Genomic DNA, 15,927 nt, shown 5'->3' with positions numbered 1-15,927 from the left:
ACATTATAGGAATTCATAAAACTTCTGTAATGAGAATGGAATACACATGCAATTGACGACTACATATACTCCCTAACAAAACAGTGTTGCCGAGAGGAAAAATCGAGCCATTATGAATATGGTACAAAGCATGTTGTCTGAGAAGAAAATTTCTAAAACTTTCTGGTATGAAGCTGTAAACTGGATGGTTTATGTGTTGAATAGAAGTCGGACCCTTGCTGTGAAGAGAAAGATACCTAAAGAGGCTGGAGCGGACTCAAACCATTAGTGGAGGATTTCAGAATCTTTGGCTGCATATCCATGTTCATATACTTGACAACAAGAGAGTGGAGCTTGATGCTAAGAGTCTCAAATGCATATTACTTGGAGTAAGTGAAGAATCTAAAGCTTACAGGCAGATTGATCCTATTTCACAAAATAATTGTAAACCGAGATGTGGTCTTTGAGAAAGATAAAAAATGGAGTATGGATGCAGTCACAAGCAAGCCATATTGGCTGATCTTGAATGGGAAACTAACGAAGAAGCAAGTATAGAAGATGAAGGCAATGGAGAGGAGTCTAAAGCTAATGAAGAATTTGAGGACGGTAGGACTGATGGTAGTGACTTTTTACAAGAAGAAGACACCTTGAATAATGACAACTCACCTCACAAAAGGACGAACACGAAGACCACCAGTGTGGATGGGAGATTATGAAACTGGTCAAGGTTTCTTTGATGAAGAAGGTGTAAACATAGCTCATCTAGCTTTGTTCACTGACAGTTATCCCTAGACATTTAAGGATACTGTGAAAAATGGAGGCACGCTATGGATCAAGAAATTGAAGCTATAAAGAGGAATGAGTTGTGAGAACTAACGAATCTACCATCAGGGCAAAAACCATTGAAGTGAAGTGGGTTTTGAAACAAAACTCAATGAGCATGGGGAAGTCGACAAGTATAAGGCATGGCTATTCGCTAAGGGATAAATCCAACAATATGGGTAGACTATGCTGAAGTGTTCACACCAGTGGCTCACTTGGATACAATTCGAATTGTACTTTCCCTTGCTGCTAAAAAAAGTTGGTTGATTTACCAACTTGATGTCAAATCAACCTTTCTGCATGGAGAAATTAATGAAAAGGTGTTTGTCGATCAACCTCCTGGTTATGAACAAAAGGGGAATGAATCCAAGGTCTATCTACTCAAGAAGGCTTTGTATGAACTCAACGGGCTCCCTGAGCCTGGTACAGTCGTATAGAGTCATACTTTGTTAAGGAAGGCTTCAACAAATGTCCTACGAGCATACTTTGTTCATTAAAACAACGGATGGAGGTAAAATATTGAAAGTGTCTTTATGTTGATGATCTTATATTTACTGGCAATGATGAAGTTATGTTCGAACAATTTAAGAAGTCCACGATGGTTGAATTTTATATGACTAATCTCAAGAAAATGAGATATTTCCTTGGCATTGAAGTGTTGCAAATATTAGATGACATCTTTATTAGCTAACGGAAGTACACTCAAGAAGTTCTGGAGAGATTTAATATGGACTAGTGCAACTCAGTTCACAATCTAGTGGTTTCTGGGTTTAAACTCACAAGGGATGAATAATGAGTGGGAGTCGATGACAAGGTTTACAAGTAGATGGTGGGAAATCTTATGGATCTAGCTGCCACACATCCTGATTTAATGTTTGTTGTAAGCTTAACCAGTATGTACATGGAACGTCCCACATAGACTCATTTGATGGCAGCAAAAAGAGTTCTAAGGTATGTGAAGGGCACAACTAGCTTTGGGGTGTCTTTAAGAAAGGAGGAGATGAAAAGCTCTTTGGCTACATGGACAATGCTTATTCTGGATATCAGTATGACAAAAAGAGTGTTGAATAGTAATCTTGTCTTAGGCCCAAGACAAGTGATCCAACCCAAAGCCAATATGTGTGCAAATGCTAGAAAATTCTAGCAATCTGTGTAGGTAGTAGTAGCTGGAAAATTCCAGCTATGTAAGTCGGTGGGATGTGCATGAATCATGCACTTGAAAGTTCTAGAAAATTATGAGGACATTATGAAAAACAATGTCGGTGTGCATGCTAGAAATGTCTAGCTGATTGTAAACTTGTGTGTGTATAATATGCTAGAAAATTCTAGCATCATTGAAGTCGGCAAAGTATGCCTATAAATAGGTGTATGTGTGTGAGTTGTGAAGCAAGAACTAAGAAGAAGTGAGAGCAAGTAAGAGAGCAATAAGTGTGAGAGTGTTTGAGTGTTTCCTCTTGTACTAAGTTTGTGTGAGAATAAAAAAATTTTTGTATAACACTTTGAGTGTTCTTTCTCTTGCCTATAAATTCCGCTGCATTTCATTCTTCTTTGTGAGATAAACATCTCCAAAGTAGTGAAGCCTTTTTAAGTCCCAACAAAGTGGTACCAGAGCTATGGCTAGCAACGCTATGGCAGCCTTCCAAGTTCCAGTGCTCGACAACAACAACTTCGATAATTGGAGTATCAAAATGAAGGCCCTTTTGGGAGCACATGATGTCTGGGAAGTCGTGGAGAAAGGCTACACTGAGCCAGAAGATGAAGCTACTCTGTCCCAACCCCAGAAGGAGAGTTTGAAAGATTCAAGAAAGAGAGACAAGAAGGCTCTCTACCTCATCTACCAAGCATTAGATGACAATGGCTTTGAGAAAGTCTCGAGTGCAACCTCTGCCAAGCAAGCATGGGAGAAGCTTCAAACCTCTTACAAAGGAGCCGAACAAGTGAAAAAGGTTCGTCTTCAAGTACTAAGAGGTGAGTTCGAATCTCTACAAATGAAAGGGTCTGAATCAATCTCTGATTATTTTTCAAGAGTCTTAGCCGTTTCCAATCAATTAAAAAGAAACGGAGAAAAGTTAGAAGATGTTAGAATTATGGAGAAGATACTACGCTCGTTGGACCCCAAGTTCGAGCACATTGTCATGACGATTGAAGAAACAAAGAACTTGGAAGAAATTAGTATAGAGCAATTAATGGGTTCGCTACAAGCATATGAAGAGAAACATAAGAAGAGGCAAGGGAATGATGAGCAGCTCCTCAAGACGCATGTTCAGCCAAAGAAGAAAGAAGGAAGCTTCGACAACAAGAGAAGCCAATACGAAAGAAGTCGTGGCCAAGGTCGCGGACGTGGGCGTGGATATGGACGTGGACGTGGTTGGAACTTCAACAACCAAAGCAACTACGATAGAGGAGAAAGCTCAACAAAAGGTCGTGGAAGAGGGCGCTCAAACTTGAGGTATGAAAAATCTCAAGTTCAATGCTACAACTGTCAAAAGTTTGGGCATTATGCTTGGGAATGTAGAGCTCCAAGCAACATGCCTGATGAGAAGGTCAATTATGTGAAAAAAGAGAAAGAAGATAATGGCGTTGTGCTACTAGCATACCAGAACAATGATGGAGACCAAGACTATACATGGTATCTTGACACCGGCGCCAGCAACCACATGTGTGGAAGAAGAAGCGTGTTCGTAGAGCTCAATGAATCAGCGAGTGGCAACGTTTCTTTTGGAGACGAATCCAAAATACCTGTAAAAGGAAAAGGTAACATCCTTATTCCCTTGAAAAATGGCGGTCACCAATTAATTTCAAATGTCTACTACGTGCCCAATATGAAAAGCAACATTTTGAGTTTGGGTCAACTCTTAGAAAAAGGTTATGATTTTCATACGAAAAATTATATCCTTTTTCTTAGAGATGACAAAGGAAGATTAATTGCCAAGGCGAAAATGTCAAAGAATAGGATGTTTCCCATGAACATTCAAAACGATGTTGCAAAGTGTCTCAAGATATGTTACAAAGACATATCTTGGCTTTGGCATCTTCGTTTTGGGCATCTTAACTTTGGGGGATTGGAGTTATTATCTAAGAAGGAGATGGTGAGAGGCTTACCGTGCATCAGCCACCCTGATCAAGTTTGTGAAGGATGTTTACTTGGGAAACAGTTCAGGAAAAGCTTTCCAAAGGAGTCGACCACAAGAGCCCAGAAGCCACTTGAGCTCATTTACACCGATGTGTGCGGCCCAATAAAACCAAGCTCTTTGGGTAAAAATAATTATTTCCTTCTCTTCATTGATGATTTTTCAAGGAAAACCTGGGTGTATTTCTTGAAGCAGAAATCAGAAGTCTTTGGAGCATTCAAGAAGTTCAAAGCTGCTGTAGAAAAAGAAAGTGGTTGCAAGATCAAAGCCATGAGATCTGATCGAGGAGGAGAATTCACTTCGAAGGAATTTCAAGAGTTTTGTGAAGCAAATGGAATTCGTCGACCTTTGACAGTTCCAAGATCCCCTCAACAAAATGGTGTGGCGGAAAGAAAAAATCGAACTATCCTCGACATGGCTCGAAGTATGCTCAAAAGTAAGAGATTGCCTAAAGAGTTATGGGCAGAAGCTGTAGCATGTGCTGTCTACCTATCCAATCGGTCTCCAACAAGAAGTGTGTGGGGAAAGACTCCACAAGAAGCATGGAGTGGAAGAAAACCAGGTATCTCCCATCTAAGAGTTTTTGGAAGCATAGCCCATGTACATGTACCAGACGAAAAGAGAACCAAACTCGACGACAAAAGTGAGAAGTTCATCTTCATCGGCTATGACTCAAATTCAAAAGGCTACAAGTTGTATAATCCAAACAATGGGAAGACGATGATCAGTCGAGACGTGACGTTCGACGAAGAAGGAGAATGGGATTTTGGCTCTCATGCAAGTGATCTCAGCTTCTTTCCTCAATTTGAAGAAGAGAATGAACAAGGGACGATGAAGCAAGCAAGAGAAGTTCAACAAGAATCCACTACTCCACCTGCTTCACCAACATCAACCAATCATGGTAATTCACCAGCATCAGCATCATCAAGTGGGAGTCTAAATGAAAGAGAAGTACCACGCACAAGAAGTCTACGAGATCTCTATGAGGTAGCTGAAAGACTCGATAATCCTACACTTTTCTGTCTCTTTGCTGATTGTGAACCAGTTGACTTCCAAGAAGCAGTGCAAGATACTAAGTGGAGGAAAGCAATGGATGAAGAAATTGAAGCAATCCAGAAGAATGATACATGGGAACTCGCTATTCTTCCGAAAGGACACAAAGCCATCGGAGTCAAGTGGGTGTATAAGACAAAGAAGAATGCCAACGGAGAGGTCGAAAGATACAAGGCGAGATTAGTGGCGAAGGGCTATAGTCAAAGAGTTGGAATTGACTATGATGAGGTATTTGCACCTGTTGCTCGGTTGGAAACTATACGATTACTAATTTCGTTGGCAGCTCAAAACAAATGAAAGATTCAACAAATGGATGTGAAGTCCGCTTTCCTAAATGGAGTCCTTGAAGAAGAAGTCTACATTCAGCAACCATCAGGCTATGAAATCAAAGGGCATGAAGACAAAGTTCTAAAGTTGAAGAAAGCCCTCTATGGGTTAAAACAAGCGCCACGAGCATGGAATAGTCGCATTGACAAGTACTTCCAGGAGAACAACTTCACCAAGTGCCCTCATGAACATGCTCTCTACGTCAAAGTCAAAGATGGAGATATTTTGATTGTGTGCTTATATGTGGATGATCTAATCTTCACCGGAAGTAATCCAAGCATGTTTGAAGAGTTCAAGAGAGTGATGACCAAAGAATTCGAGATGACGGACATCGGGTTGATGGCATACTACCTAGGCATTGAAGTCAAGCAGAACGAAGAAGGTATTTTCATCTCCCAAGAAAGCTACACAAAGGAGATACTGAAAAAGTTCAAAATGGAAGACTGCAAGCCCATAAGCACGCCAGTGGAGTGCGGAGTCAAACTAACCAAGCATGACGAAGGAGAAAGTGTAGATCCAACATTTTTCAAGAGTTTAGTTGGAAGCTTGCGTTACTTGACTTGCACAAGACCAGATATTCTCTATGCTGTCGGATTAGTCAGTCGCTACATGGAGAATCCCACAACTACACATTTGAAGACAGCCAAAAGAATTCTTCGATACCTTAAAGGTACCATTAACTTTGGCTTGTTCTATTCAAGTTCTAGTAACTACAAACTTGTTGGATATAGCGATAGTGACTGGGCAGGAGATTCCGATGATAGAAAAAGCACTACTGGATTTGTGTTCTTCATGGGAGACACTGCATTCACATGGATGTCGAAGAAGCAACCGATTGTCACTCTCTCTACCTGCGAAGCTGAATACGTAGCTGCTACCTCATGTGTCTGTCATGCAATTTGGCTGAGAAACTTGCTAAAAGAATTAAGCATGCCACAAGAAGAACCAACAGAGATCTATGTCGACAACAAGTCTGCAATAGCCCTAGCAAAGAATCCAGTATTCCATGACAGAAGCAAGCACATAGATACTCGTTATCACTACATAAGAGAGTGCATTGCAAGAAAGGATGTGCAAGTGGAATACGTGAAGTCACAAGACCAAGTCGCCGACATATTTACCAAACCACTCAGGCAAGAAGACTTTGTCAGACTGAGAAACTCAATCGGCGTCACAAGACAAGATTAAGGGGGGATGTTGAATAGTAATCTTGTCTTAGGCCCAAGACAAGTGATCCAACCCAAAGCCAATATGTGTGCAAATGCTAGAAAATTCTAGCAATCTGTGTAGGTAGTAGTAGCTGGAAAATTCCAGCTATGTAAGTCGGTGGGATGTGCATGAATCATGCACTTGAAAGTTCTAGAAAATTATGAGGACATTATGAAAAACAATGTCGGTGTGCATGCTAGAAATGTCTAGCTGATTGTAAACTTGTGTGTGTATAATATGCTAGAAAATTCTAGCATCATTGAAGTCGGCAAAGTATGCCTATAAATAGGTGTATGTGTGTGAGTTGTGAAGCAAGAACTAAGAAGAAGTGAGAGCAAGTAAGAGAGCAATAAGTGTGAGAGTGTTTGAGTGTTTCCTCTTGTACTAAGTTTGTGTGAGAATAAAAAAATTTTTGTATAACACTTTGAGTGTTCTTTCTCTTGCCTATAAATTCCGCTGCATTTCATTCTTCTTTGTGAGATAAACATCTCCAAAGTAGTGAAGCCTTTTTAAGTCCCAACAAAGTGGTACCAGAGCTATGGCTAGCAACGCTATGGCAGCCTTCCAAGTTCCAGTGCTCGACAACAACAACTTCGATAATTGGAGTATCAAAATGAAGGCCCTTTTGGGAGCACATGATGTCTGGGAAGTCGTGGAGAAAGGCTACACTGAGCCAGAAGATGAAGCTACTCTGTCCCAACCCCAGAAGGAGAGTTTGAAAGATTCAAGAAAGAGAGACAAGAAGGCTCTCTACCTCATCTACCAAGCATTAGATGACAATGGCTTTGAGAAAGTCTCGAGTGCAACCTCTGCCAAGCAAGCATGGGAGAAGCTTCAAACCTCTTACAAAGGAGCCGAACAAGTGAAAAAGGTTCGTCTTCAAGTACTAAGAGGTGAGTTCGAATCTCTACAAATGAAAGGGTCTGAATCAATCTCTGATTATTTTTCAAGAGTCTTAGCCGTTTCCAATCAATTAAAAAGAAACGGAGAAAAGTTAGAAGATGTTAGAATTATGGAGAAGATACTACGCTCGTTGGACCCCAAGTTCGAGCACATTGTCGTGACGATTGAAGAAACAAAGAACTTGGAAGAAATTAGTATAGAGCAATTAATGGGTTCGCTACAAGCATATGAAGAGAAACATAAGAAGAGGCAAGGGAATGATGAGCAGCTCCTCAAGCCGCATGTTCAGCCAAAGAAGAAAGAAGGAAGCTTCGACAACAAGAGAAGCCAATACGAAAGAAGTCGTGGCCAAGGTCGCGGACGTGGGCGTGGATATGGACGTGGACGTGGTTGGAACTTCAACAACCAAAGCAACTACGATAGAGGAGAAAGCTCAACAAAAGGTCGTGGAAGAGGGCGCTCAAACTTGAGGTATGAAAAATCTCAAGTTCAATGCTACAACTGTCAAAAGTTTGGGCATTATGCTTGGGAATGTAGAGCTCCAAGCAACATGCCTGATGAGAAGGTCAATTATGTGAAAAAAGAGAAAGAAGATAATGGCGTTGTGCTACTAGCATACCAGAACAATGATGGAGACCAAGACTATACATGGTATCTTGACACCGGCGCCAGCAACCACATGTGTGGAAGAAGAAGCGTGTTCGTAGAGCTCAATGAATCAGCGAGTGGCAACGTTTCTTTTGGAGACGAATCCAAAATACCTGTAAAAGGAAAAGGTAACATCCTTATTCCCTTGAAAAATGGCGGTCACCAATTAATTTCAAATGTCTACTACGTGCCCAATATGAAAAATGGCACCTCAAGTTATGTTTTTATGATGAATTCGGGTGCAGTGTCTTGGTCTTCAAAGAAACAGCCCATGGTTACTCTTTCCACCATCGAAGCAGAGTTTATTGTTGCAGCATGAAGTGTGTGTCAAGTTGTGTGCTAGAGAAGAATTTTGAAAATTCTAAATCATGTGCAATCCAGTCTTACGGTAGTGTACTTCAGCCATCAAACTCTCGAAGAATCCAGTGATGCATGGCTGTAGCAAGCACATAGATGTCCATATTCATTTTCTTCGTGATCTTGTCCAAGATGAAGTAGTGGAGCTAATATAGTGTTCTACTCAGGAGCAAATTGCAGATATCTTGACAAAACCATTGAAGCTTGAAATGTTTTCGAAGATGCGAGGTTTAATGGGTGTTTGCGAATACCCTGGAATAAATTGATTGCCAATGACATTCAACTTAATGGAGGATGTTAAAGTTGTTGGGACTTCCTACCCATTAGGGTTAGGGTTCCTTGTTTTTAGGGTTTGATTCAAGTCATGCATATAATCCCTCTTATACTTGAGGGACAATATTGTTTTTCCATTTATGACTTAGTCATGCACCACGATTCTAGGCCCTGTAAAATCGTGGGTTGTTGTTTCCTTTCCAATTTCATTGTAAGGCTATTTAACAGCCGTAAATGTTATTTCAATTCAATAAGAATTCTCCCAGTTTACAACTGTAATCAGACTGCTTTTACAAAAGCTCTTTGCCATCCTTTTTGGTTCTAACAAAATGTAACTACATTACTTTCCAATTTTCTACTAGATCATCGTTACCATTCCAAAATCAGTGGAATCAAGATTTATAATCATAAAAAAAAAAAAAAAGTAACTAGACGACGGTGAAATACCGTCGTTCACAAAATTGTTGTGCTCAAGTGTGTCATAGTATAAAGTGAATCCACAACGATTTTTTTCACCGTCATACATATTGGCATCCGACAACGGCTATTACCAAACAACCTTTGTGTATTACTGTCGTGTATTAGATATATCCATCACTTTATAACGTTTCGTATGTTGTTAAACTACGGTTTTTAGCTTAAATGTGTAGTATAATGACCAAATTAATTAGTGTGGATAGCACATGTCGTCTATTACATTATTCTAGTTGTAACTGATGAGTAGATTTTATACTATATATTTGCTCCCATTCTTGGTATATTTTGGTTATTATTTTGGTGAAATGTTGATGCTTTGTATTATTTTCAATGTAGGACGTGCGAACTTGTTCTGAGCATAAAGTAATCAAATGGTGAAATTTTTGAGTGATTCCAATTGAAGCGGGTTTGTAATTCTGTCAAGAAGGTTATTCAAAATTTCGTAATTTTATCCTTAAGCATCTGATCCTGGCGAATTAATTTATACCAGCACGCAATGTTGGCAGATCGGACTACAAAGCTTACTTGCGACTTTTGGGCTACAAGATGATGAATTTTGGACTTGTGATCTTTTTGGAACTTGAAAATGAGGTCTTAATCTTTAATTCAAGTCGTTTTGGGCCTGTTTTGGAGCCCTAAAGATGCAGAAACGTGGGATTCTTTGTGGCTAGACAGATTTTCCAAAGTTAAAATATGAATGTATTTTCAAGTTATCTTATTCTATTATGTTTCCTAGTTTTTAGAAGACTTTTTCTAGTAGTACAATTAAGGTTATTTAGCCATTAGGATTGGAGAGACGCATTATTTTAGAGAATTTCAGACTTTTTACCTACAAGGTGTTTTCATTTATTTTTCTAGTTAATGATATTTTCTTTAGTTTTTATTATGATTATGTGAAACTAGTCTTTTTGCTAGGGCGAGGCCATGAGTCTTAACATGAATATGTAATTTTATTAATTTGCTTATGAATGAATGTATGATTGCTTTGAATTATTAATCATCATGTTTAAACTATCTAATTGTCTTAGTGATTTGCGACCATTAGGGTATTTAGACAAGTAATTTGATGCAATTTATGTTGGAAAATCACCCTGAAATTGAGGATGGCTTCTTGTGATTAGTAATTGTACGTTCAGTTAAGGTGAACGTCACGCTCTTAAGGGTTGCATAATTTTTCAAAAGGTTTTCACAAAACTTAATGAGTCTTGCATGTTTATATTTGATCTGAACATCACAGACGAGTTGCATGTTAGATATATGTTTTTGCTCGAACATCACGAGGAAAATATATATTAGGAAAACCTAACCTTCAAAGCATGCATGTAGAAATTCATATGTAATTCATAAAATTGCATAGGATTGTTAATGGTGACGGCGGAACCTTAGTGCTTAAATTGATTTTTAAAATCGTTTTCTTTTTAGTTCATTTTACTTTGCAAATTATTTAATTGTTTTTATTATTTTAAATTCCAAAATCGACATTTTCGAAACTTTGTTACAAATAATTAGCTAAGGATTAGTTTAAATATAAATTATTCATTCAATCTCTGTGGAGAACGACCTTGTTTGAGCTGCTATACTACAACTACCTTGTACACTTGCAAGTATTTTTAAGTCTTTCTATCCCTACTTTTACAGTTGTAAAAATCCTATCAGTAACATTACTCATTAGATTAAAATTTAGGATTCCAAACTTGCATTTGAGTTTAGAATTCGTTCTTGAACTAAAATTTTGTTAATTTACGTCCTTAAATTTAACAAAACATTTACCATTGGTCCGTTTGGTCTACGCCATCAAACTTTCAGTCTTAAAAAGACCTCATGTGAGCTATTTTCTTGGGGTTCATTGGGCAACAATAGGGAAAATCACCCAACAGTGCGATCTTCTCCATCAGAAAACACTTACTGAAGACCTTCATATTAAGCAATATTACCGTAGTTGAGGAGGACATACCGTGTGAGTTATGAGAGATTTTAAGCAGAAAGTTTTTTTTTATCTTATTTTTGCTAACGCCAATGCAGGAATTGAAGTTGAAGGTCACAAACCTTTCGAGATTTTTAACATAACCACGGGTTTCTTGGCTACTTATTAATTTAATTAGTTGACTTAACTGCATGACACGACAATCTGAGAGAGAGAGAGAGAGAGAGAGAGAGAGAGAGAGAGAGAGAGAGAGAGAGAGAGAGAGAGAGAGAGAGAGGAGAGAGTAAACCACCGGTCCATACTTAACCACAGAGCACATACTATGTAGTTCTTCATTCTTGATTCCATTAACTGGTGTCTAATTTGATTATTAAAAGTTGAGTGGAGTTCAATGCCATGGTACTTCCCCCTATAAGACGGCAACATCCGGAGATGTTCGTTTCTTGAGATCAGATCATTTTCTCGATTAGAAAACACCTAAAGGCTGTTGAGAGTATCAATCTTACATTAGGAAAATGAGAGATTTTGCATGTGCTTATAAATAGTTGGGTACTCCCCATATTAATTGTCAATTAATTTTATGGTGAAACCTCATCTTCTTCTTGGTATCAAAGTAGGTTGTCCCGCGTGTGAAACTCAATGTCCACATGTGCTTTATGTCACTCAATTTGTATTGTCCATTGTTGGTGCATTTTTAATATTAAATAAGTTATAATTGTCATTTATTTGTTGTTAGTGGAAATGTTGCGACTTGTCCCGAAAAAATTTCTTATTTTATTTTTGCAGTGTAAAATGAAATGCCCTTAGAAGGGGAAGGGGTGACTTCAGTTGACCTTTGAGCTCATGAGATGCATTGTGAATCCATGTACGTAAGTTTTATTATTTAATTTACTATATAACATTTTAATGCTAAAACGTGGTAAGTGAATTGTTGATCAAAGTGTTTAACTTTAATCTTCATAGTTGGAAGATTTACCAATGTGCTTTTTTATGAAATAATAATATATTATTATTAATAAAATAAAAGGAAAGGGGAGAATTCTCCAGGAAAAGAGGGGGGGGGGGGGGAAGTGGGCAGAAAAAGGAGGAGGAAGCAAAGAGAATCATAACGAAAGTATGATTTCTTTTGTCGACCTGCAATATGGGTAAAAATTCCCAGCTCTGTTTGTTCTTTCCATAGCTGCTTTGTGTCAATCTTTCTTATTACTTTTAATTTTATACATTGGGTGTGTTGATCAAAATATATCATTTTTTAGGGTTTGTCTTTAAAAGTCTACTTTTGTTAATTGTGAGTATAATTGAAATCAAAGTTATAGACATGATTTTTGGATTCTATGGAAGTATTCTGAAGTTATAATTGGAAGAGTTTGGTCTCTAAGTTGCAGGGAATTTATGTTTCTGCAAAGAAAAACTATGTTTCTAGTAGCCTAATTTTGGCTCTTGATTTCTATGTCCTTATGGATTCCTTTGTTATCCATAATGTTTATATGATCAAAACACAATACATATAAATATATAATAATCATAAGCAATTCGATGTAGAAGACTTACTTGTTGAATGCGTAGAGGCCATGCAATCAATGCACAATTGATAGAACACCAATTCTGTTTTGACGAGAACAAAAGAAAAACACCAAGTCTTCTGTAAACACCTAGCTTGATGACAATGCTCTATGGGAAGCCTTAGTTGTCGTATCTAGGGTTAGCAGGGACCGGTGTTTATATACTAGCCAAAAGTCTTTAGATTCCATCCATAAGGGAAAACTAAAAACTCTCCTTTCTTGGCTCTCAAGTAAAATATCATAATCCTATATTATTAAGGATTCAATCAAAACCTACTTATAATGTAAGACACTTAATGTAGGATTGATATAAGGATATTGAATCACAACTTAACTGATCTCCAACTTATACATTCCTATTACAAATAGGAGACCATTTATGGTTGATTTATGTTGAATAAATCCAACATTCTCCCACTTGGTCTACTAATTTGTAATGATCATGCTTCAAAACTTATGTCGGAGATCCTTATTTCTTTAATGGCCATATTACTGTGATCCAAACCCATCCTTAATTCAAATTTCTGTCAAATGGACTTCTCAATGTAGAACTAACAAGGTTGTAAAGATATTTCATCTCAGAACCTTCATAATCACATACATTGAGTCAACCATTCACATGAAAACCGTCAGATTATGATCTAAAGATGAACTTTAACTCAAGAATTGTCTTACTCTTTATCATCTTTGGTCCACTTCATCATAACTTACATAAATAAGTCCTTATGCTTTTGAACGGCCTTTATGTTTATCAATGCAACCTTTTTACCATTTCAAAAACCACCTCATGCTTTTATGCTTTTAAGCATTCCATATGTTTGCCAACGCAAACCCTTTTGTCATTCTAAAATGACACGTTATGCTTTTCATGCATTCTGCATGCTTACCAACATAAACTTTCATTATTCTAAAACAGACTTATGCCTAAAAAGAATTAAAAATATGCATGCATCATGTGAACACAAAATTTAAAACAATCTTTATTCAAACCCAACCTCGGAAACAAACCACACCTCGAACCTCAAAACTCAGTGAGTTTAGCTCACTTATTTACTGCAGCTAAAACCAGTTTTCTACTCCCACTAACTCAGCATATCTAAGTTCGAGATCAATCCCATGTTCTCTACATGCTTCTTGAAAGACATGACTGGAAGTGGTTTGTTCAAGGGATCCGCAAGCATTGATTCAGTATCTATATAGCTAATCTTTATGAACCCTTGCTTAATCTTTTCCCTAACCAACTTATACTTGATATGCATATGCTTAGTCCCAGAAGATCTCTTGTTGTTCTTGGAGTAGAAAATTGCAGCAGTACTGTCACAAAATATCTTCAACGGATTTGTGACAATATGGAGGACCCTCATACCCTCTATAAACTTTCCAATCCAAACCGCTTGAGAAGTTGCTTCGTAACAAGCCATATATTCAGCCATCATAGTAGAGGTAGCTACATTTTTCTGTTTCATACTTTTCCATGAGATCGCTCCTCCTGCCATCATAAAAATGTAGCTAGAGGTAGATTTTAATGAGTCTTGACAACCTGCAAAATCTGAATCACAGTAGCCAACCAATTCTAGCTTGTCACTTCTCTTGTACATCAGCTTATAGTCTTTAGTTTTCTGCAAATATCTAAGCACCTTCTTTGCTGCAATCCAATGGGCATGTCCAGGGTTCGATTGATATCTCCCCAACAAGCTTAATGCAAAAGCAATGTCAGGTCTTGTGCATACTTGTGCATACATTAAGCTCCCTACAACTGAAGCATACGGCTTGTCATTCATCTCAAGTTTTTCAGCTTCAGTTCGAGGGCTCTGCAGCTTGCTCAGTTTATCTCCTTTAGTCACTGGCACATCACAACCACTGCAAGTTGACATATTGAACCTCTTGAGTATCTTGTCAATATATCCCTTTTGTGATATTCCAAGCAAACCTCTCTCTTTGTCACGAGTTATTTCTATCCCCAAGACATAGGTTGCTTCGCCCATATCCTTCATCTCAAAATTGTCACTGAGTATCAATTTTGTTTCATGTAGTAAGGTCAAATCAGTGCTAGCTATGAGGATATCATCCACATATAGCACCAATATAGTGAAGTGTCTCCCACTGGATTTGAAATATATGCACTCATCTTCTGAATTCTCATCAAAACCATGTGATTGCATAACTTCATCGAACCTCAAATACCATTGCCTCGATGCCTGTTTTAAGCCATAAATTGATTTTCGAAGTTTGCATACTAATTCCTTACCATCTGCATCAATGAATCCCTCAGGTTGTCGCATATAAATTTCTTCCTTCAAAGTACCATTTAGGAATGCAGTTTTTACATCCATTTGATGTAAATGAAGATCATAGTGAGCCACCAAAGCCATTACAAACCGGAATGAATCTTTTGTTGAGACTGGTGAGAATGTCTCAGTGTAATCAATTCCCTCTTGTTGAGTGTATCCCTTGGCTACAAGTCTAGCCTTGAATCTTTCAATTTCTCCCTTGGAGTCCTTCTTAGTTTTATACACCCACTTACATCCGATTGGCTTTGCTCCCTTTGGTAACACTGCAAGTTCCCACACTTTATTCTTTTTCATGGATTCAAGTTCACTTTCCATGGCTTTCACCCACTCTTCTTGCTGCAATCCACTTACAGCCTCTTTATATGTTGCAGGTTCACCAATGTTGATATCTGCTTCACTCAAATACAGCATAAAATCATCTGAGATGGCTGATTTCCTCAGTCTTGTAGATTTTCGAATGATGGGTGCAAGGACTTCAGGAATTGGTTCTGTAACTTGTACTAGTTCATGTGGAGCATCATTAGTGGCATTCGGTTCTTCCATATTGACTGTAGTATCATCAGTGACATCATTTTGCACAACATTCTCAGTATTCTCAGTAACTGGTGGTAAGAGATAACTGTGGCTTGTGTTTGGAGTCTGCACCCCAGTGTCTTCTACATTTTCTTGTAAATTAGATTCATCTTGGTCTTCAAAAACCAAGTTGTGATTTAAGATTCCATCTGTTATCTCTTCTATGAACTTCACTTTATTTGTCTCAATGAAACGCATAGAATTTCCAGGACAATAAAATCTATATCCCTTGGTTCTCGGTGGATAACCAATGAAATAGCAACTTACAGTTTTGGGATCTAACTTCTTTTCCTGAGGATTATATGCTCTTGCTTCTGCTTTACATCCCCATATTCTCAAATGTAACAAGCTAGGCTTTCTGTTGTTCCAAATTTCGAAAGGTGTTGAAGTGACAGACT

At 38.1% G+C, this 15,927-nt stretch overlaps 1 long non-coding RNA gene across 1 annotated transcript; it reads left to right on the top strand.

Annotated features, from left to right (window-relative positions):
- Positions 1-1,861: 1,861 nt before the first annotated feature.
- LOC126621212 (uncharacterized) lies at positions 1,862-6,943 on the top strand. The gene is made up of 2 exons (XR_007622848.1): positions 1,862-2,268; positions 6,848-6,943. It is a non-coding gene; the product is annotated as an uncharacterized LOC126621212 (long non-coding RNA).
- The last annotated feature ends 8,984 nt before the right edge of the window (positions 6,944-15,927 follow it).

Source organism: Malus sylvestris, chromosome 5 (assembly GCF_916048215.2).
Source record: "Malus sylvestris chromosome 5, drMalSylv7.2, whole genome shotgun sequence".
NCBI lineage: Eukaryota > Viridiplantae > Streptophyta > Magnoliopsida > Rosales > Rosaceae > Malus > Malus sylvestris.
Note: the sequence above shows the minus strand (reverse complement) of the source record. Positions and strands in the feature narration are given on the sequence as shown.